Source organism: Uloborus diversus, chromosome 1 (assembly GCF_026930045.1).
Source record: "Uloborus diversus isolate 005 chromosome 1, Udiv.v.3.1, whole genome shotgun sequence".
Lineage (NCBI taxonomy): Eukaryota > Metazoa > Arthropoda > Arachnida > Araneae > Uloboridae > Uloborus > Uloborus diversus.
Genome location: NC_072731.1, coordinates 93,451,169 through 93,475,699, shown reverse-complemented (window position 1 = coordinate 93,475,699; position 24,531 = coordinate 93,451,169). Strand labels below are relative to the sequence as shown.

The following is a 24,531-nucleotide window of genomic DNA, read 5'->3' as shown; positions in this document are numbered from 1 at the left end:
CCCTTAGAGGGCAATAAAACACAATTTTCGAATAAATTCTCTAATATGGAGATGAAAAAATCCTTTCACATATTAACATTATATGTCCATCGAAAGCTCTGATTTTTCTGCTGAAGATGGCACCTGTTCGAAATTTCTAAGTAGAATAAAAAACGAGTTATGAGCTTTTTAGTTCCATGTTCGAAGGCTTTCCTAATCTCAATACAGTATTTAGTGTATCATCTCAACTGCCTGTCGATAGCGACAATTATTGTATTGTTGACTATCTTTGCTTTTCGTGACTGTTCAAGGCTTTTCTCAAGTCAAATCTTGAAGAAAGATTTTTGCACAAGATTGGCAAATAATATATGATTTGGCTGATCATTTTCCATTTAAACGGAACTTTAATGTAATTAATGGTTTTTATTATTATTTATGCTGATTGAACACTTACTCATTATCCAATCAACCAGCAGATCGCCAAAATTTTTGCAGAAAGATTTCCGTAGCTGATGCATTTGGCAGTTTTTTTCAACGTCGCTGTTTTTGAAGCCGAAGACTACGTCATAATGTTTCTCAGCTTTCACCATGTAAACAAAATATCGCCAATCAAAGAATCTTTAAAAAACTTTTTTTACTGTGTTAAATAATACAGCAACTAAATTAGACAAATCTATAAACAGCACAAAAACTTCCATTAATTTTCCTTTTTGCACAATTTCAAACAATGGCCAAATTTTACTACTTATTTTGGAAACATTTCGGATGAAACTCTTTAGCGCCATTTTATGGTGACCAAAAGTATCTCAGCACCTGGCGATAATATCTTTGTAACGAAAATTAATATCATATCGTTTTACAAAGTAAGGAAAGAAGGAGGGAGCATCATCGAAAGTATCCCAAAACGATTCTCGCAAATTCGGTAAAATCGCACCAAGAGCCCACAATGATTGAAATTTCCCAAAATAACTAAAGCAAGTATAAGGGGATTACGAGCAACTTCAATAGCAATACAGAGAAGGTTTTAGACTCCATGTTAAAAAAAAAAGTATAAACAGATTAATCTTTTTAAACATGAGAAGAATAATTTCATGTTTTGGAAATTTGTATATGCTTAAATATAGTGCTTTTGTTTCTAAATCAATACTGTTTTGTTCTTTATACTTATTGCTATTTTACTTTTATGGGTAAGGAAGAAACTCGATTTTTAATCACGTCAAAAAGATGTGTTTTAAATTCTTTCACTTTAACCAGAAAACAAAAGAAAGTAACTATTTTTTCTCATAATTATTACTGACCCAGGCAACGCCGGGTATTTTTGCTAGTAATATATAAAACCAAAAAAGTTCATTTTGAAACAAAACGTTAATTAACAACGTTATTCAGGAACTTTTATTTCTTTCCTGTTGCCATTCTGCATATGGGTGAGCAAGTAAAATTCTAATAATTTTTTTAAAAGAGATTTTTTTGGCTGCTGTCCAAATCTTAAAACAACGTTTCCATCTAGAATTTCATATTAAATTAGTTTAAAATTGGTTGCCCTATTCGGACATAGCTTTTATTTTATCGTCTGTCTTTTTTTTTTACTTTTTAAATTCAACGTTCTTAACTCTTTTCAGCATATGAAAGTTGTTTCTTTAGCTATGTTTATTGATTGCAGTGTAAGTTTATCATTCACCGGCCTCATATTTTGGTACATTTAGGATGTGTGACTAATTATGTTTATTTTGTTGGACTTTTTCCCGTCACATGAGTGAGTTTTCGAATTGTAATAACTCTTTTTCCTTCCTGTTGAAACGCAGTTTGTATCGTTAAAAGAACATGTTAAATTAAGATTGTTTGGATTTCTTTAAGTGAAACAAAGTTGAACAAAAAATATTGTTTTTAAGGATTTTAACTAAAGCTAAATTGGAATCTGATGACTTGGTATTAAACTAATCCTTATTGGTATTTATTTAGTCTTGGTGCTTTATTTTCTTGTAATCAACCAAAAAGTGTGTGTCATTTTATGTAAAAAGCTGATTGTAATTGTCCATAAATTAGTCTATCAGATGTAATTCATTTTAACGTGAGTACAGATTATAGTTGATAATGCATATATTTTCTTCTTTTGTGCTAATTGAAAATACTCTTAACTTGTATCATTGATAACTATGATTAACGTTAAAGAGATTTCTGTCAAAAATATGCTCTACTGGTGTTTTGCAAACCTTGCATTACGCGTATTTATTTACTCCTTAGCGCTTTAGAAATTGATGTCAGAGTAATACAAAAACATCAATTGGACATCTCTTTCATTTTTTAAGTAGCCCGTGCAACGCCGGGCAAGCAGCTAGTATATATATAAAAAAAATGGTTGCAACAAAGGAAGCCTCCGTCCCTCAAAGAGTTAATAGTTTGTTCAAGCTTTTAATTGATGATTAGGAATGATAATTAGAAAATGGATAAGATTGGAAATATCATTCTATTTCGTGTTATCAAAAGAATATTATAAATGTAAATAAATAAAAACTAATTCAAGCTTTTTAAATGAAACATTGTTAATATTTTCGTTGAGAGAGTTGTGGGATTTTGCCTGAAATGTTGTTCAAATCGGACAAGGTTACGTTATGTAACATTCATATAGTTATACATTCGACTCCATAGATATAGATTTATTTATCCTCATATAAATAATGCCGATGATCGAGTAACCCGCGTGTTTCAACAATGAATTCGCACCACGGCATGATATGTAATTCGATAATATGTTTTGGTAATGTTTAACATGCAAGGAAAGGCTTTTATTGTGACAAGGCTGAACTCGATCCGGTAACTTGAACAGTTTTACTGGTAAGACTGTGTCATTTCAGAGGAATGAAGAAACGAAAACAATGAACGCTATCTGCTGGAGTTTAGGGTTAATCCATTGGTGTTAGAGTTAAAATTTCAACTATCAAAATATCACCAAACAATTGGCAATTGCTTCGTTCAAATGAAGAAGAGTTGAAGCAATTTTCACCCGTCATGCCTTGACGGGTGACTTTCTAGTTTTCAAATAAAATGGCATAAATACAAATGTACATATTTTGTTGAAATATATTACAAAGCTTTAATATTTTATTAAATTATCGCATGCATTTTCCAAGTAATTTCTAGAACAGTTTTCGTTTTCCGTTTTTCTTTTATTGTGCCTTTTTTATTAATAGAAAATATATCACTTATTTTCAGGAGGACAGAGGTTCACCCATATTTGGAAACTTTGTATGTGATAACTTTCAGTTTAAAGTTAATTTACAAACTTACAATAATTAATTTACCACTTAACATAAACTTTTTTGTTAACTAATTTTAACTAATGACTCTATTAATTTCAATTATTTAATTAATTTTAGTTGATTATCATATTTGAATGATCAGTTTTAATTGGATTTATCTTAGTCTTGTGTAATTATCAGCTAGTAATTCTGCTTTAGCATGCCTCCTCTTTTGAAGTTCGTGCAACCTTGGACCCCCCCCCCCCCTTAACAAAGTTCTAGCTACGTGCCTGATACGAAAGTTGTTCTCAATGTAGCCGCGTTCGTTCACCAGTCTTTACCTGAAATATATTTTACTTGATGCATTGCAGCTCAACCATACTATTCCATGATCTTACATCATATATATTTTACCTAGACAAACTACTTTTTACACGACGGAGAATAAATTGGCGAGAAAAAATCCTTCTTTCCCTTGCTGGTAATAAATTCTTGTTCTTTAAGGGATTACAAAATTTGGTTTTTTGCCTTTCTTTTTATCTATTTTTCTATTGACGATCGATAAAGGGAATGCTATATTTTGTTGGACTCTTGATTATATTCCAATTCGTATGCTTAGGGATTCTTGTCATTATTTAAATATGGATTTTAGAGTCATCCCTGTTCTAATGAGAGGTTTTAGGTGCTGTTCACTTTCTGAAAGAACTGTCGCCCTTATGTTGATGAGAATGTTTCGATTTTTGACGTTATTTAGGATCTGATGACCTTATTCTAATGAATTTTGGGGACTTGTCTTCACAGTAATTATAATTAAGTAATGTTGTATAATAAAATAATGCTGACATTGCTATAAACTTTTAAAGACGAAACAACAAAACAAAAGACTGAAAAAACTCAGTTCAACCGGATAGGTTTGTAAAAATCTAATATAAAGACAGAAAAGCAGCCGTAGGAAAATCAATAAAAGTAAGTTCTTGATGCAATCTTACTTTTTAGTTATTTTTTTAAAAAGCAAGTATGAAATATTAAACTACTTAGCGTATATTTTACTTTACGTTAAAGCGATTAAATTTCTCCTTAGAGAATATTGGACACTTGCCACGTGATCTTTTATCCGCTATAGAATAACACAACATTGTAATGCCCGCAAAATATCCTGCAGATGTGATTTCCGAAACACGGGAGAAAAAAAATCTTTCTTTAATACAATTTTATCTGAATTTGACCAATTCAATGCAGTCGTTTTCAAAATTTTTAAAGTATTTTCTTCTGAAAGAGCATGTTTAAAAACGTAGGATCTGACTATTTTTTAAATAATTTGTTTAAGTTTAATATTTTAAGAAAATACTTAAATCGGTGCTCTTTCATTATTTACGCTTCTGTTGTGAGACATCACAAATGATGAAATGCCATTCAGTGTTGCCATTCACAGAACAAAATATTTAATTCGCATCTTTACTCACGTGTATTGGCAACGATATGGTTGATAGCAAACGTAGAGCGCAATTTTAATTCGCTTCTTGATTATCATAACGTAGAAATGCGATAGAAAGATGCGGCAAAATGCATCATTTGTGACGTCATCAAGACCAACGCCTTGTTTGTAAAATCAGACATTTAAAAAAAGTAATTAAAAGATAACTGTTGGGAAATTGAAAGTATTTTCTGGGTCCGTGTTATTTATTTTTTGTTTTGCTTATTATATCAATTTCAGTGACAAAAAGTACTACTTTTGACTGAAGGAAACAACCCATTCCCCTCTTTATGCTGCTTTTTTTTATTTTTTTGAATAAAATTCTGTATTTGCTGTTTCGGAACTAAAAAATGCAGTTTTTAAGTGGTCCTAAAAAATAGAAGACACTAAAACACTATTTGAAGAAAAATGCTTACAATAATGCTTAAAATGCTCTTTCCGATAAACTAAATCAAATAATATGTAATAGTTTTAAACCAAAATAATCCTACAATTGTTTATGTAGCTATTATTCGATTATGCTTAGTTAATGTTTTACGCTTAGATTTTATTTGTGGACTTAAAGGATAATTTTTGAACATTTTTTTTTATTCCTACGCATAAAAATTCGCATTTTAGTAGCGAAACTTATTTTTTTAGTTTAGCTTTCATTCTTTAATTCAAATTTCAAATATGTTTTCAATAATCTTATAATAAGTGAAACTAAAAATAAAGTGTCCAAAAAATACCAAGTCATTTGAATGTAACTTGCTGGTTTTCCTCACCGTTTTGATAATTTTTGTAAAATACCTGTTTGTCTGAACGATTTTGTGCGTGTGTGTTCGTATTCCAGTCTTTTGATGAGCCTCATTTCTTTATTGAGCAATCACGAATTGCTTATTGTTTTCACTTGACCCGTTGGGTGACGTCCCCGTCCTTTGACTTGATTTTTCTTTGCTTATAATGCAGACGTCCATGTGCCTCGGAATCGATTTGTTTATAAACGACTTTCTCGGTTCGACACGATCCTTTTTACGTGAAAACAGTTTCCAGCGCACAACATTCAGTATCCATCACATTACGTTTTTATCAAGAATAAAATCTTGGATTAAACGGCTTCTTATAATTAAAAGATAAATTTATATTGAAAGTGCTCCTAAATTAGCTTGTTAACTACAGACTATCCAATAGTATTTGTGTGTGTGTGTGTGTGTGTGTGTGTGTGTGTGTGTGTGTGTGGCACTCTAGCGCCTAAACAGATGAACGGATTTTGAAAGAAAAAAAAAAAAATTCGAAAAGAGAGTTGATTGAGAGTGTTTTTAGCTAGCTTGCGTCTTTGGATGACATTCATTAACGAAGATATTAATTAAAAACCTCTAAAAGGTTTTTTGCGATTTTTGCAGTGAAAGCATATTTAGCTTTTTTTTTTTTTTTAATTTGGTACCAAAATAAAGAGTAACTATTTTTTTCCGCGTCTGATAGAATGTGTTTGAAACTTCCATGTTATTGAGAACTCGAATTATAACGCATTTTTTAAAGCAGATTTTAAATACCGCTATGCCTAATTCACGCGATTAATAACCGAACTCATTGTTGACCGACAATGAAATTAAAATCAATGATTTAAAGTTTTTATCTATTGCCAGTTTCTATTTGTTAACAAATAAAATGTTTGTACTTGATTTTATTAATACAGTAAAACCTGTAAAGTTGTCTACCCTTGTAAGCAGACCACCTGTCTATGTGAGCGCTTTTGTCGGGAACGGAATTAGTCCTATCTTATATATTGAAAGAAAACCTCTGTAACTTGACCACCGCTCTATCTTGATCACCTGTCTATCTTGACCACTAATGTACACCAAATTCGGTTTGGAGTATTGTAAAAAAACCTTTTGTAAGTTGACCACTTGGTTTATTTTTCAAAACTTTCTTCGGCAATTATTTTATATTTTATTATTTATTTATTTATCTTTTTTTTTTTTTTTTTTGATAGCTTTCCAAGAAAATTTTTAATGCTTTTACTTACAGACTAGCATTTTACTAACTAAATAAAACCGCAACATGAAGCTTATGCTGCTCTTTATTCTCCAAACTTGTTTTTCATTCGTTGTTCTCTATTTAAGATAGCCTACTCTCTGTTCAAAGAAAATAGATGTCAGTACAATAGTACAAGTTTTTTTTTCAGTTGCAATATGTTGTGACATCACTGGAATTGTGCTAAAGAACAGGCCCGGATCTATAAATTTTGGGCCCCCTGCAACAAAATATGTAGGGCCTCTCCTTAGTAGCCAGCAGTGTCAATTTGTAAAGTTAACAAGTCTTAGTGCTAGTTTTTTTCCATTTCTAGGGCCGTTAGCCCCCTTAAGGACGTGGACCCCCGCACTGCTGGTACGCAGATCTGGGCCTGCTAAAGAGTATAGTTACATATTTCTGGTGCAATGGATTAAGAGATAGGACATTTTAATTTTGCCTTTATTAACTTGGAGACTCGAGCTTGTTGCTCTTTTTGCTATAAGTTTTATATAAAAAGGCTTCAAAAAGAAAGCTAACTGAACGTGAGATTAATAAAAAGTATGAAATATGAAAATTAATTGAGAAGGGAGAAAGTCAGAGAAAATTAGCTGGGCACATATGGAATTTCCAGAATTAGTATCTAATATGATTGAAAACAAGGGAAAAAAATGACAAAAATATTTGAATAGTATTTTCAATTAGTGTATCATAATATTAAATAATGAAAGTGAGTTGAACAGAAAGAGTAAGCGTGAATTCGTCAAAAAATGAATACATGGTGGAAGAAATGACAAAAAGTAAAAAAAATCATTACCGCCCCTTTATAAGTTGACCACCTGTCTAAGTTGACTGCCAAAGTACTGCACCGTGAGTGGTCACACAGGTTTCACTGTATAAGGCTTTTAAAAGAATTTTCAATTTTCCCTCTTAATTCTACATTTGTGACTCAGTCGGGGGTTTTTAAAAATTTTAATTTTAGTTACTTGTCATGTCCAGTTAACATAATGTAAATTATATGATCGCAGCAAAGTGTGAGCAATATGCGACAGTGCGCCTACCATTAGCACAATCACAACAATACCGAGTAATCCCAGTGATGTCATTTTTATCTGACTGATAAGAAAGAAAATAACGATATGTTTTTGACTTAATATGTCGCGATCTCACTTCAAGTTTTATAATATTAGGTGTGATTTTGACATAATGGAGTTTAATCGTTCCATTTTCACTCATCATCTCAAGTAAAAACGATACAGCTTGAGACATTTGATTTTGATATATATTTTCAGTCTCATGCCCCATATTTGGCAAAAATAGTAAAACCTGCCGAAATATTGAGTCATCTGTTCATTGATGAAAAAGTCAATGTCGTTGTGAATGAAGACAGTGACAAAGACTAACCTTGTTTAAAAAATCATCATAAATTACTGTATCAACTGTCAGTTATTTAACATAATTATGTTAAACGGTGTCTAAATTATAATAAAGCTACTTTAATTCTCGAACTTTTTGTCCTTATTGGATCAAGGCTGGAGAATTATTCCCAATAGCATGGACAAATTATATAACCGTCTTATGTACAGTTTAGCATTAAATATTATTCATTTAAACGCTCTCTAATCATTCTTTTTACGTTCTTAATAACTTCATGCAGGATATGTAAAGGGAATTGGAGCAAAATCTAGCAGATAACATTGATGGGAATCCTAAAAGATTTTTTGCTTACGCTAATTCTGGGAAAACTCGAAATAGTCAAAAAGTCAAATTGGGCCATTGGTTGATGAGCACGGAAATTTAATACGAAACTAAAAGGATATTGCAAATGTTCTTAATAACTTTTTTTCTAGTGTGTTTAACGATAATTGTATCTCAACAGTTGACACTATTAGCAAGACACAAGCTATTATGCAGTTGAGGATTTTGTGTCTTCCAGGGAGGAGGTTCTATTTCATTTGAAAAAAATCAAAGCAACTAAAGCTCCGGGACTAGATAATATTTATCCAAAAATTTTAGTTGAATGTGCAGAGGAATTAGTGGATGTTATTTTAAATATTTTTAATGCTTCGTATGACTCAGAGACAGTGCCAGAGGACTGGAAACTGGCTAACATAGTGCCGCTCTTCAAGAAAGAGTCTAAAGGTAATTCAGGGAATTATAGACCTGTAAGTCTGACTTCAGTGGTTTGTAGCATTTTCGAAACTTTGATCAAAATTAATATTATGAATTTCTTAGAGACTAATAGTCTATTGACTAGTTTGCAGTATGGGTTCAGGAAATGTAAATCGTGTGCTACTAATTTAATGCATTTCTATGACAAGATTACCTTGGTTTTAGATAACAAAAAGTGTGTGATATTGTTTATATTGATTTTCAAAAAGCTTTTGATAAGGTACTGCACGTTGCTCTTCTCAGCAAATTAGCTGATATAGGAATAGGAGAAAAACTTTACTTTGGATTAGAAATTGGTTGGCTAGAAGGAAACAAAAAGTAGTTGTGAGGGGAAATCATTCTAAATGGAGTGATGATTTAAGCGGGGTTCCTCAGGGTTCAGTTTTAGGGCTATCTCGTTTATTATTTTTATGAATGACATCAATGAGAATATTTCTGGAAGCATGAATTGTTTTGCTGATGATGTAAAAGTTATGGGGATTGTAGAAAATGAAGAACAGGTAAAACAGCTTCAAGAGGATTTAGATTATATTACTAAGTGGGCGGATAAGTGGAGTTATGCAGTTAATGTAGGGAAATGTCAAGTGCTACACTTAGGTCATGGAAATAAGCGTACGAGTTATCGTTTACAGGGTTCAATCATTAGTGAGGCAGAAAATGTTATTGATCTGAGTATATCTTAATAAAATAGGACTTCAAGTTTAGTCAGCAGTGCAGCATTGCAAGTAACAAAGCCGAATGCTTGGATTTATCAATAGATCTATTTCAAACAAATCTAAGAAGGTTCTTCTGCCTTTGTATAGGAGTTTAGTAAGACCTCATTAGGAGTATGCTGTGCAATTTTGGTCGCCTTATTTGAAGAAAGATATTTGTGTATTGGAAAGGGTTCAAGTGTAACTAGACTAGTAAGGGGACTTTCAGATTTAGATTATGATACTAGACTTAATAGGCTTAGTATGTATAGCTTGGAGCAAAGGAGGCTCATAGGGGACATGATTCAGTTGTTTAAATTTATCAAAATGAATGATGTTACTGGATTAAATTCTTGCACCGAAAGCAGGAAGAGAGGACATTGTTTTTAAGCTATTTAAATCTCAGGCTAACCTGGAAATAAGGAAAAACTACTACTTTACTAGGGTTGTGGGCTCTTGGAAAAGCTTACCAGAAGGGGTGGTAATGAGCAAGGGGGTGGATATCTTTAAGAGGACGATTGATCTTCATTGAGGACTAATAAATTGACTAGGACCAGCCTAGCTGGGCCAAGAACCTGTTGCTGGTACATTTGTATTTGTCTGAGTTTTTTTTATGGTTTTCTTTATGTTTTTTCTTTGGTACGATAGTATTTTCGAAATTAAAAAAAAAAATCTTTTTCATTTTCTTTTTTACTGAGCAGACGATTTTTTTTTTTTTTTTTTTTTTTTGACTTAGTTCAAATGATTTTTTTGGCAGTAAAAAATATTTAAACTTGTTTAAACGCAAAATTATGGGGGGGGGGGGAAATCACTTTTTAATTTTTTCCCTATTGCTCCACCACTTGAAAAAATTCGAAAAAAATCCTGAGCGTAGAAGAGTGTAAAAGACATTTGACAAAATTTGGTGAGTGGCACTTTTTAAAAAAGCATTTAAGTTTTATTTCCGTCGCCAAAAATCGGATTTTCGTTGAAAAATTATGACTATAATAATTTGTTATGTGTTTTATTCCTAAAAATAAGGAAAAAAATTACCATTCCATTCATTAATTTTGAATTTTACTATGAAAAAAATTATAATCGAAAAAACAGGTTTTTTTTTTTTTTTTTTTTTTTTTAACTCGAATGTGGTTTGATATAAAGAACTGAAAATTTGGCTAAATTATTTTTATTCGACACCAAAATGATCCCCCAAGTGCGAGTCGAAAAGGCCGCAAGGGCAGATTTGACATAGAAACCCGGCTACGGCCTTTGCAAGCATTGTTTTATATATTTGCTATACTTCATTACTAGATATCTAAAACTTCATCAAAAAAAAAAAAGAATCTTGAATTGAAGCAGTGAGAAGCAAAAAGGATGTAAGTGAGCATTTTCAAATTTTTAGTGAAACGCGTTTAAAGGTAAGGTCCCAGGTAAGCTTTCATTATTTTCTTTTCCTAAATCATGCTGTATAGAGCGCCTACCAGAGCTACTAGTACTATCTCTAACCCTAATACAGAGAGGTTCATCTACCATTTGTACTGTTTATTTTCAAATTTTTAATTTTCGCATTTAATCATTTTGCTTCTCACTGCCTCAACTGTCTCTATTGCAATGAAAGACATTTTATATTTCATACGTATCTTAGAATAAGGCTGCGTGAAGAATATAATAATGGCTTAGGCAGATACTAATTAACACTCGTTACCACGGGCCTGGGAACCTCGAGATTATTTCATAATCATAGAGGCACCAAGGGAGAGAAAATATCTTTCTTTCTCTTACTTTTTTGCAACACACATCTTATATTGAAAAAGTTTTAATTGTTTTAGTGTGATTATGCGAGAGTGTTTAATGTTACCCTCACATTTCAACAATTTTGGGTGCACCAATTTTTAGCGTTTTAGCAGGACCTGGACCCTTTTTTTGGCGCATAAGCGTACGTTCCAAACTTTGTTTGACTGACTATTTCTAAAGAAAAAAATAATTTAATTACTTAATTTACGCTGTAAAAGTACCCATTTTAAACATTTAAACTAATATACGTATCGGACATTCAAAATAGTCGACACGGCAAATGAGTGAATTTAAACTTTAGAAAAAGATAAATTATAAACTATTTCAATTTGTTTTTGACATATTAAAACATTTCCAAATAGCGGATTGCAAATCTTTTAGATGATCTATTGCATTTTATTGAAAAAATCGTTTTTTTTTTGTCGAATCAACTTCCTTTTTTTTTTCAATAAAATCAACACGGATTTTTTTCTTGCAAATAAAAAAATGATTTAACTTTATTAACACTAAATGTAAAATTCTTAACACTAAACAGTACTTCTAAGTAATCATAATTCTTTTTGCTAATTTATATCATTCTTCTTATTTTATTAAGATTTTTTTTCGCATGTAATATACCACACGGATCGGTTATCACATCCAGAGACTGCAGTTTCGTTCTTATTAGGACTCCTCAGTCTGGATTAGTGAATAACCTAGCTGGAGGCAGATGTCATCTCATTGACGTGGTTTTCGTTTTGGTGCAATATACTCGCACCTTGAGTACATCACATACCCTTTGCCCCCTCCCCCCCCTCTCCGTCCCAGATAACCTTCAATTGATGGGTCTGGTGTGATTATGTGGGGAAATGGGGCGGGAGGGGGGGAGCACACTCTAGTAAACGTTATTAAAGCATTTCTTGGTTGCATCCAAAAATAATTAAGGAAGGCGATGGCCCCTCAACCTTCTTTTATAAATCTCTCCATGCACCCCAGCAGCACAGCAGTATCGGCCAATGTCATAACCACGGTGTTTGGTAGATTGGCCAATATCGGGTAAAGTTGGGTCGGCCAGCGTAAAACGGCTAACTTTTTTACAGTATTGGGCAATACTCGTTGCCAGTATTGGCCAATACTGGCAAATCAAAATTGGCTAATGTTGGCCGGTAATTTTTCCCCAGTATTGGCAGATACTCGGAGCGAGTTTTGGCCAATATCGGTTAAAGTTGGGTTGGCCAGCGTCGAATGGTTGACTTTTTAACAATATTGGGCAATACTTGATGCCAGCATTGGCCAGTACCGGCCGAACTAAATTGGCCAATACCGGGTAGCCATCTCTATTGCAGCATTGGCCGATACTCGAGCCAATACTGGCCAATGGGGCCAGGTGACACTGGCCGATCATATATGTAGCTATTAGCCAGTGTTAGGCAATACTGCTAAAACAGAATTCAGTCTTTAAAAAAATCGGCATACAGACTTCCATCCTTCCAGTTTTAGGCTTTTGTTTTACCTCTTTTAGCTGAAGGATGGAAATCTGTGTGACGATTTTTATTTTTTCTTCAAAAAACGGAATTCGTCTTTACTGAGAAGTGGTACTCATTGCTATGAAGCTTTGACACTGCACTAGAGGTATAAAACCCAGAACTGTGCGTTTGTGTTTTATTAATAGCGCACTCGTCAAAGGTCCCTTGACCTTTCTGTCTGAAAACGATATAATTTACGGCTATAATAACTAGACTAGAGGAAAATTGACGGTTTATCATTTATTTTATAATTAGATTACTGACAGTAATATCTTTCTTTTTTTATGATTTTTAATGAGCAGCAAATTACTTTTTTTACGCCAAATGTTAAGATTGTGGGAAATTAAGATTCATTATTGTTAAGAGTAAGGATCAGATTTAAGCATGACAGTTCTTTCCACTGACAGTATTTCCATCATAAATGTTTTTGTTCCCTCATTCGTTCATATAAATGATATAATCAAAATCCTTATTTTTTTCTTAAATTAATATTTTGGAACAATTTATATATTTACAAGTTCATTGGAAAAAATGTTTTATTCATTTTTTTTTACATATTATCAGCTAGGTAACATGTAAAAAACATACATATTATTTATAACATAAATATGTTTCATTAAAATACATATATATTGTGTTTACATATTATCAGCTTTTTTGTCTTCGTTTCGACCATTCAGTGTCCTTTATTTGATACTGTGAGACCGATGATCCCAATCTACAGCTCCAGCAAGTATCTGCCGATTCTGCGGCTGATAGCATTTGTATTCGCAGCATCCTACTTAATTTTTACACTTGCTAAAGAGAGAGAGAGAAAAAAGGCAGTCACTTAAAATATAATTACACTTTTCTTTAAACTCTGCAATGTGCAAAGCAAACACATAGTAAGGATTACTACTTATAACCAACATGTAAATTGTAAACTACATACAATGGACTCTCGTTTTTTGCAGGGGTTACATTCCACAGAAACGTAAATGAAGACTTAACAGTAATGTTAAAATAGGTTAGGTTATGTTCCATTGATAAAAAATATGTACTAATTCCAATACAAATACACAATGGATATGAAGAAAATATGAATTAACTTAGGGAATATGAATAAGAGCTGTTTATGATATTCCTTTGACAGTCATTTTTCTATGCAGGGTTTTTCCTTTGTGGGGCATGAGCACATCCATGGTCACTTGCATCATTTCCATGATGGGATCTTCTTTTATAAACACAAATCAGAAAGATCTACTGTCAAAATATGGCTCAAAATTTAAATGTGGAAGCTTTTGGTCGAGTATCATCACTGTTGGTATTGTTGTTGGTTTTGTTCTTATTTGTCACTTCTAAAAGCTTTTTTTCAAGCGAGCTATGAATTGTGTGAGTTTAATAACATTACTTCTGAAAAGAGCTCTAAAAATGTCTCCAATGGCTCAAGCTCCCTTATAAGCATGCCAAAATGCAGTTTTCATTTGTTATCTACAATCTTAGAAGTTTGAAATATGAAAATTTTGAAAAACTTTATGCATTTTAATGCTACATCTGCATAAATCAAAACTCATACATATATAATGAAATAACGGTGTCAAATCTTAAACTGTGTGTGCTGAAATCCGTGTAAAATGAGGGTATTGCAAATTAATTGGTAGTTAATCTGACATAAGTAGTGGTGCAACAAGAATGGTTTGAAGGTCAAACTCTCCCCAGAGTTCTTAGCTTCAACATATACTGCTAATTCTATTACTGTAGAAATGGTAGAGTTAGCAATTTGCTACCAATTTGATAAAATTAAACACATCAAGACTATAGACCTCCCCTCCCATTCAGGTAAAAATTCTTGCTCCTCCAGTGGAGATGATTAAAGACTATAAAATTATTTCACTGCTGATTATAGCAGTAACGAAACCTTTTCCAAATCATGTCTCACTCTTTGATAAGACTTTACTTTGGCAAATTTAATTTTTCAAAAAATTTCTCGCAGATTCCTACATTTTTTTTTTCTTTCTTTTCGGCTTGGGGGGAGGGAAAAGTTCAACTTGTACCCTTTCCTCAAACCGATAAAAGACACCACATACAATGGAGATATTTTTTTTACAACAATTATGAGTGATGAAATCATATTGATTCCAAAAGTTTTCTTTGATAAATTTAATTTCAGCTACAAAAATGATTCTGTTCACCATCAACTAAAATGTTTGCAGATCACATGAAGATTGCTCGTGGACCACTGTGGGCTTTTAGTGGTAGCCCCCATTTACCCTTGCAATTATTAGACACTGTAAAATAACTCATATACAAATACATTATCCCTCATATTATTTTAGCAAGTATTTTTAAATTACAAAATGAAAAAATTACGCATAACTTGATTTGCGGATATAAATGATTTTCTTTGAATGGTTGTGTACTTCTGTTGTTGTAAACAGAAAGAGAGAACACTTATAGGTTCAATATCAAACAAATTTATGTAGTACAATCCTAAGCCAGGTAGTTACAACAGAATATTTACAGGTGATAGAAATTCAATACAGATTAAATGTATAAGAAAATCACTTTGAAGAAATTTTTATTTTAGATTTAGCTTACCACCATTAAATTTGGATTGAATTAAATAGAAAAAATCTATTTTATCATTAAGTAGTTTATTCTGCATAAATTGTTAATTTTATTACTTTAAAAAATGATCTATCAAACTACTGTTCAGAGTATGGATTTTTGAGGATCAATACATTTCTTAAATTAAGATCAGATTCCATAAAACTTCTAATTTTTGCTCACAATTCTAATTGTTGTATTTTGCAAGCAAAAAGGAAAAGAAATCCTAGAGGCTTTAGATGCTAATTCTTCTAATTTTTAAAAAAAAATGTATTATTATTTTATAGAAATATTTTTTTATATTCTAAATTATATTAGAATATAAATAATATATTAGAATAATTAGAATATAAAGACATATTTCTAGGCTTGAATAAGTTCAAAATACAATGAGTATTAAAGCAAGTCATCTATTTTCTTTGTTATTCAAATACAGATACTTCACAATCAAAAGTCCTTAATCGTGCACTATTGTTGAATTTACTAAGACAATCTGGTACTAGTTTTACTATAAACATTATTTTTCATGAAAACAAAATCTCCTCAGGGCTACCACTGACTTCAGCTATTAAAATAATTGCTTCTAGTAGTCTATGATATAAAAGCCTTCAAAATAGTTGCCAGATGCAGAAATAAATAGATGCGGAAAATAATTTTTGAAAAAGTCATCAGATGTAGAAAATAATTTCGAAATAGAAAACAAATTTAAATGTTCAATAATCGATAAACAAACACTTTTTTAAATACATTGAAAGTTATAATTTGTACACAGTACAAAATTAATTCAGACTGTCAAAGTAATTTTAATGTAAAGGAAAATATTCAGATGTTAAATTTAAACCTTATTGTTTTTAATTCATAATTCTTGTGACCATATGCATCAGCTTTACGATTACAAACTCGTTTAAAATTGACAATAACCAGGGAAAAAAATTAATATGAACTAGAAATGAATATATATATATATGTCAATTCATTACTAATTAACATTAAATATAAAATATGCAGATTTGAAAAAAAAGGAAAATACTTGGCACTCTGCAACAAAGAGATGGCAAATTTACTAAAAATCTCATTGTTGTAGGTTAAGCAGGTCTTTAAACATTAAAGTAAAAACCTGTTTCTTATTTTAAACACTACACCCTTTTTGAAATTAAAAAAAAAAAAAACCTAGTGCTCTTTTTCATTAAAAATATTTTCCAAGTACCAAAACTGAACTTATATAAAGATAACTCCAAAAGAGATAAAAATTCTTACAACAGAAATCTAAATAGAATTTAAGAGAAGAAAAATGTGTAGTCCTCCTTTGTTTTGTTTATCTATCTGTGATAAAATTTGGTTGTAACCAAAGAAACATTTGCAATTTCTTAACTTAACTATATTAAACACACATATTTTTCATATAATTTAAAACACTGCATATTCTTTCAACCTAAATATGTTTTTTCTTTTAAAATTTAACTACATAGCAAGCTTAGAAACAATTAAGTCCCATATGTTACTTTGTTGTCTCCTGTGTTATCAAGGTAACACAGGGGACAAAATGGTATTAACAATTCCCCTGGTATTAATGGAAACAATGCAAAAGTATATGATTTTTTTTCCCTTTAAACTCAACCTGAAAGTTTTAACATGGGTTAAACAATAAAATAATTAAACCTTTCTATAATTTAATAGTAACACAGGGGACACATAAAAAAGACACCTATATGTCTAAAGTTCTTTTTTCCTCACCTGGAACTCTTCAAAATAGCACATGTGAAAAAAATGGCTACTTTACATTAATAACTTGTAGAAGTACATAGCTATCGTTGACAATATTTAAGTAACACATTCTTATTATAATAAAGTAAGGAGCCATTATCACAGGAGACAAATATCAGGAGACATAAGATTTTCTTCCATAAAATAAGAATAAATTTGAAATTTTATTTTAAAACATGTTAGTATAATATGTTAATAATGAGTTGAAAAGAAAAAGAAATATATTTAAAAAAATTAATAACATGAAAAAAAAAAGGTTTAAAAATAAAGTGCTGTTGGGACATGGTTTTTTTATAAGACACAATTTCAATAACCCCATTCAAAAAGTAAAAAATATACTTAATATTAGTAATAAATCAATGAAAAATATGTCAGACCTATCATTTTTAATGTTTACATTTAACTTTGGAGTAAAATTTGGAAAAAGGTTACAGGGCAGTTCTCAAAAGGTGGGAGCAAACACAGACCTCAACTTTGAAGCTTCAACACAAAATAACTTTCATTTTAATTGACTCAAAAATTTTTGAGTTAAATAATAATACTGTATAGAGGCAAGAATTATGGAAAAATAAAATTATGGAATATTAATGATAAATGGAAATAATTGTTAAATATATTAAAAATTATGGAAAAAATGCTCTTCAAATACCCTTAAAAATATATTTTCTTTGCTAAAAGGCACAATTTTGGACTTTCAAATGTTAACTGAGCAAATTTACCATCAAAAAAAATTTTTTTTTTAATTATTTCCAACCGTTTCAAAACAAAATTAAGGGTATGAATCTCAAACTGAATATATTTTTGATAATATTTTTTACAAATTAAAAAATTAAAGACAGATTATTTATTGTGTAAAAAATTTTAAAAAAAGAAGGAAGTTGGAAGTTTCATGTATGTCCAAAAGTTACAATCGTGACAATGCTATTATTTGAGTACTAAATATATGATTTATATGTTTTAAAGGTATTTTTCGATCCTCAAAATCAATTGCTAATCATTTTAAAGTGTTTTCATATGTTTTTATGCAGTATCTTTGAAGGAAAATCACTTTTCTTAAACATATGTGAGATGTCCAAATTGCGTTACGATCTAGACGCTGATAATTCTGTCCATTGATTCAATATTATAATATGATCTTCTGTCTTGTAACCTTACTAACTAAAGGCTATTATAATGTTAATTTCTTTAATCCATTGCTTTTTTGCACAATTAATACGTTATGCATTAAACATTACATAAATAACAGTAGAAACTCAAGTTATGATGCAACGAATAGTAAACAAAGGCGGCAAAAATCGCAAAGCAAACCCCGATTGGCGACCACAGCGTACAATATGCAAAGGGTTACCAGAGAGGAATTCAGGTTTTCGCCAACAGCGTCGGTTTTGGCGACTTGATCACCTGCGCTGGCAAAATGGATGTTTTTTTTTTTGGGTTCTACAAAACCATAACAAAATTTTATTATTTAAAGACCAGTATATAAGGTCACTCATGCAGGGTTGGCCGAATTGGACCCAATTGGGTTGGACCCAATGGGTTTTTTTGAAAAAACCCATTTAAAAAAACCCATTATTTAACCCACTTTTGGGTTTTTTAAAATTTTCTGAGAAGTTTTTTAAAAAATTAATTAATTTAAATACTTTCACAATTTAAACTTCTTTTTTATTTGTTCTTCACCACAGACAATGAACATAAAAAATGAATTTTGAACTTTAATTGTATTTTTTAACTCTTAACAGCATTAAAAAAATACTTCAAAGATTTTAAATAAATGTATTTAACTTTTTTCTTTAACTGGTTAATAAATAACTCAAATTATATTGACCAAGTCCTGTCATGTCTGATTTTCTCAATATTTGTAGATTGTACAGAGGAAACTAATCTAGTTAAAAGGCTTTCATGTCAATTATTTTCTGCTAACCGGCACGTCACAAATCTCGAATAAACACAAGGTATATTTTTTAGAAATAAACAGATTTTTTAAACGGTCGACAGAAAACAAGAGGTACAGTATTTTCATTATCTTACGAAAAAGTTTAATATTTCTTACTCTGTACACAGAAACAGAAAAACAGGCAACATAAAATTCAAAGAAATGTCTTGATTAAGCTGGAATTCAGTAAAAAGGGATTTAAACCACTTGAGGTTCTACTGTAGTTTTGCATAACAAAATGAAATACAATAAAGTAAAATGCAAAAAAAAATGTAGTAATTAAAACGAACAATAGATTTTATCACTCGAGAAATAACTTTGCCTTAACTGTTGGTAATAATGAAAATTAAAAAATCAGAAACTTCACCATTCTCGGGTTTTTCGTCTTTGATACTTTTCTTCAGAAAACGCTGAATTTTAACTAGTTTTCCAGCTTTTTTTACCCGAAGACAATTTTTGCACTTTGTCCATATACTTACGCTACAATATGCTACAAGTACCCCACATTTTCCCGAAAAAAGACAAAAAACCCACATTTCTTTTAAAAAACCCAACTTTAGTTGGGTTTTTTTTGGGTTTTATTTAAAAACCCAAAAAACAATGGGTCCATGGGCTTTTTTAAAAAAACCCGGGTTTTTGCCAACCCTGCACTCATGTACTTCATAAATCCTCTATTTTTCATTGCAGAATTTGAAAATAGATAACATTTTCATTGGAAAAGTTCAAAAACTGAAACTTTCATTATGATGATGTCCAAAATCTCTTACCTACCGGACAACTATATGTCCGAAATCTGTTACCTACGGACCGATCATTAAACTTGCTATTTATTAAATTGCATAAATACTTACTTCTTTTTGTGTTTGTGTATGATGTTCTAGGTATGCATGCTATGCAATAAAAGCAAAATCGATTTCAAATTCCAAAATTTTAAAAATGGCTCAAAAGCAATGTTTTTGTTCCCACTTTTGAGAACTACCCTACAACTTAAAGTCTTGGACATTAAATGTTGCATTAATTTTGAAATGACCCAAATACAAGATTCTTGATCTATGATTAATCACCTATCAAATCATGTATCAGGAAAGAAATTATCAATTTAGATGATTTGTTTCAGCTTAATAATTTTTCTAAACATAGATAAATTTACTATGTTACATGGAAATGCTTTAACATTTCCAAAAACAGATAAATGTTTTCTATTTAAAAAAAACTAGAAAGCTATTTTAATTTATTATTGCCAACCAAGAAGTAAATTTGCAAAAAAATGTTAGCACAGAGTCTGCTATACGTGAAATTGTATCTAAAAACTAAAAAAAAAAGGTAAAGACTACACATTTTTCTCAATATTGGACAACAGTCTATTTTTTAACAATATGTGTACATTTTAGCCATTGCTCTAATTTTATGTTTTCCCAATTGGAAGGTTTTTATCACTGGTCCGACAGAAAATTAAAAAAATCGCGGTACAAAAACTTTTTATAATTGGCTTTATTATTGAGCAAACTTACCAAATCATGGATCAGTGAAGTGGACTAAAGGGTTGCGGGTTCGAAGCCAGACGGTCGAAGATCCTCTGTTGTGCGGACAAACAGGTATCATTCATCTCTAGATTCTGATGAGAGAGGATTCCCTGCTGAAAAGATCAAGAGGTCATACGGGCGGCACACTCTGGCAGGGAAAATCACATAGATATTAAAAAAGGCAGTAATTAAACAAACCTAAATAATAAACATTACTGTTATGTTTCAAGTATGCATTTTATTTTTTACCAAATTACAGTGCATTCTATCCTAGTTCCAAAAATAAATATGAAAAATATCATATATAGATATACCTATACCAGCAAACCATGGCAACATACAACTGAAAGTCTTGTACAACTATTTAAACTTTTATTAAAGTTAAGTTCCTAACCTTGAACTATAATTCTTGAGACAAAATTAAAAATTATGTAATCGAAAAAGTCAATTTTTTTAACAGATGCAAACAAATCAAATTACTGAAAGATGTTAATGAGAAGTTTACATTAAACTCATATTTGCCATAATATCAAAATACTCTTTATAATTATAAATTATCTTTTTCACATTTAGATATGAAATAGCAAATATTAAAACATTTCAAATTTTGTTTTTGAAAATAAGGAAATATAATAACAACATACACTATAATATGCTATTATAGGATTTCGTTAGTCCTCAAATCTATGTAGTTAGTTGAGCATTTTTCTAGGCATCAAAATCTTGAAGGCATATATGCTTTTTATTTAAAATACTAACAAGCAATTACTACTCCAGCAAGTAGGATGATGTAATAAGTAACCTTTTAGATTATGTAATCTTTTGTGGTTATGATAATTTTTACAGATACAATTTTAAGCAATTATTATAGAATTAAGTATATTTTCACTTCCAGCCATTATATTGCAATTATCTCAAATAACTTGGATAAGCACAAATCACAAATAAATTGCAAATAAATATTTAATATTACATACAACTTTGAACAATTTAGTATACAACCGCTGGAATCGCAATACAGAGAAAATACACAGCACAACAGAGATAAAGATACTATTTCTGCTTACTTTAATAACTCAAAACCTTTACTTTCTTAAACTGATGTCAAGTTCCAACTACTGTTAAGTGCACCAGAAAAAAAAAAAAAACAGCGTCAGAGAGCATAAACTTACTACAACCCTCTTTTGCTACGGTACCTATCCATTTCCTGAGTTTGGATTTCCTTGAAAAGTAATATGTTATATGCACTTGAAATATTGAAAATATTTGTGAATTCATGAAATTATTTTCATCAAAACATCACTGTTTAAAAAAAAAAAAAGGTTGTAAAGAATCAAAGTTTCCATCTTTTTTCCTCGAAGCATCAAAATGTTCAGAAATTGTAGGTACATATCTGATTCAAAACTGAATTGTTAAATATATTAACTGGTTGTTGACATAAATTAAATACTTATATTGCCTCACAAATAAGCGTTATACTTGACAGTAAATGACAATTATTCTAACTATATTCTAACTTATTTTTTCAAGAGCAAGGGAAGAATTTTCAAGGGAAAAAAAGAATATTTTATATGTTTTTATCTTGCTCGATGCTTGAAAACAGCTAAAATGCAATTTCCCTGTACTATATGAAATCTCTGCAAGATAAGAAAATATAAAACAAAGCAAAATAGCTGTAACATATAGAACTAAACAGTTCGGCGTCTTTTTTTTTTTTTTTTTTTTTGTAAGTGTTAGCGATAACGTTAATATAGCTCGATTCTCAGAACGTGAAAAGGAACAATTTATAATAAAGGATAGCACATGCTAAAAAGTTTTAATTGAAATGCCCCCCCCCCCCCACGCTATTGACATCATAAAACAATCACAAACACAGCACAAGCAAATTTGGAAGGTTTTTCGGGTATTCAGAACACTATGTGTATTGAACAAAAAGTGAATGCAAAAAGTATAACACATTTCAAATTCTAGTTTAAAGAAATTTGCAATTCTATTCAATATACAAAACGATTTCAAACTTACCCACAGAACGAGTTAATGAAGCTAATAACAACAGCAATGGCGTCCTTCGACGGAGCGGAGCGAGAGAACTCCCGGTTCCGGATCTGCGCATGCGTCATCAGAGAGCGCTGGATGTACAGCCGTAGCCTTACGGTACAGCACAATATCGAATGGAATCGGCTAATGTCGGCAAAAGCGAAACTTCATACATTTCTTTATCGGGGACAATAGATTCCTAAATTATTTCAGAATAATTTTTCTCAATTTTATCCACTTATTAGAAGCAGCAAACATCCAATAGGAAAACTATTTTAAAGGTAATTCTCTAATTCGGAATACCAATACAGCACAGTATCGGATGCGATCGGCTAATGTCGGCAGAAGATAAAAACGCCGTACATTTCAGTATCGTGTATTATAGATCGATAAATTATTGTAAAATGACTTTTTTTAATCCTACCTACATATTAAAATTCAAAATGTCTTGCAAAAAGTCTGTTTTAAAAGTAATTTTCTAATTCAGAATGTCAATACAGCATAGTATTGGATGCGATCGGCCAATGTCGACAGAAGTGGAACGCCGTACATTGTATCGTGGATTATATAAGTCAATAAATTATTGTAAAATGACTTTTTTTGATTGAACCTACACCTTAAAATTCAAAATGCCTTTCAACAAATATGTTTTAAAAGTAATTTTCTAATTCAGACTGTCAATACAGCACAGTATCGGATGCGATCGGCAAATGTCAGCAGAAGATAAACGCTGTACATTTCGGTATCGTGTATTATAAATCGATAAATTATTGTAAAATGACTTTTTTTCATTGTACCTACGTATAAAAATTTATAATGTCTTGCAAAAAATCTGTTTTAAAAGTAATTTTCTAATTCAGAATACCAATACAGCGCAGCATCGGATGCGATCGGCCAATGTCGGCAGAACCAAACCTCCATACGTTTCGTTTTTGTGGATAATAGATTCCTAAATTATTTCAGTATAATTTTTCCAATTGTACCCACGCATTGAATTTCAAAATGCTTTGCAAGAAAACTGTTTTGAATGCACTTTAATAATTGAGATGACCAATGTTGCTGAGTATCGGACAGCATTGGACATTAGACAGGAAGCGTAAATTTCCAAATATATTTTTGCAGCGCTAAATTTTGTCTAAATGTCTGTTATTCATGTTATTCTTTCGAGAGGAAATTGCAAAATGTTCTGAAAAGTAACCGTTGATTAAGTTTTTCTGATTGACCAGTATCAGTTGGCCAAGCCTATACAGTATTGGACTAGATCGGCCAATAGCGAGGTCTGTCAGTTTCGTTAATCAGGAGTTTCAAATACCAAATCTACTGGAAAAAGTCTTATAACAATTCTACCTTTATATTACACACAAAATTTCCTTTTAAAAACGTTTTATAAAGCCTTTTCACTTTTTCAGTATCGGGATGCCAATACTGCCCAGTATTGGCCAAAATCGGGTAAAATCGTCCGACATACGGCGACGCACGCCAGGTTTGGCCAATACTCGACCGATATTGGCCAAAATTGTTGTGCTACTGGGGCAAGAGCTATTACATTTTGCTAAAATAAAAGGGAGAGTAATAAAAAATATTATTCGTAAGAGGGATGGGCACTTTTCCAATTTATGCAAATTTCAAAACGCAGTCTTAGAATCAATTTGTTAGGTGTTTAAAAAGATTCTTGATTTCTACAAATTAAGCAGCTAATTATAATTGCATGCATGTGGAAATCATACTTTAATGTTCTAGGATTTTGGGGTTCAAAAAAAGGCAATATCAAAATTTCATAAAAACAGCTTTTCCGAGGACTGAGGGAAGGTAAACATTGGCGAAATTTTTTAAACTGTTGGCGACCAAACATCTGCCTGCCAGTCACT

General features: G+C 31.1%; 1 long non-coding RNA gene across 2 annotated transcripts; it reads right to left on the bottom strand.

The window, feature by feature from the left end:
- Positions 1–13,458: 13,458 nt before the first annotated feature.
- LOC129223477 (uncharacterized) lies at positions 13,459–22,699 on the bottom strand. Of its 2 annotated transcripts, none has more exons than XR_008580661.1 (3): positions 22,649–22,699; positions 20,615–20,739; positions 13,459–13,618 (listed from the first exon to the last, which is right to left on the bottom strand). It is a non-coding gene; the product is annotated as an uncharacterized LOC129223477 (long non-coding RNA). The 2 variants fall into 2 exon arrangements; XR_008580681.1 differs by having other exon boundaries at positions 20,615–20,736; positions 22,649–22,690.
- Positions 22,700–24,531: the final 1,832 nt, after the last annotated feature.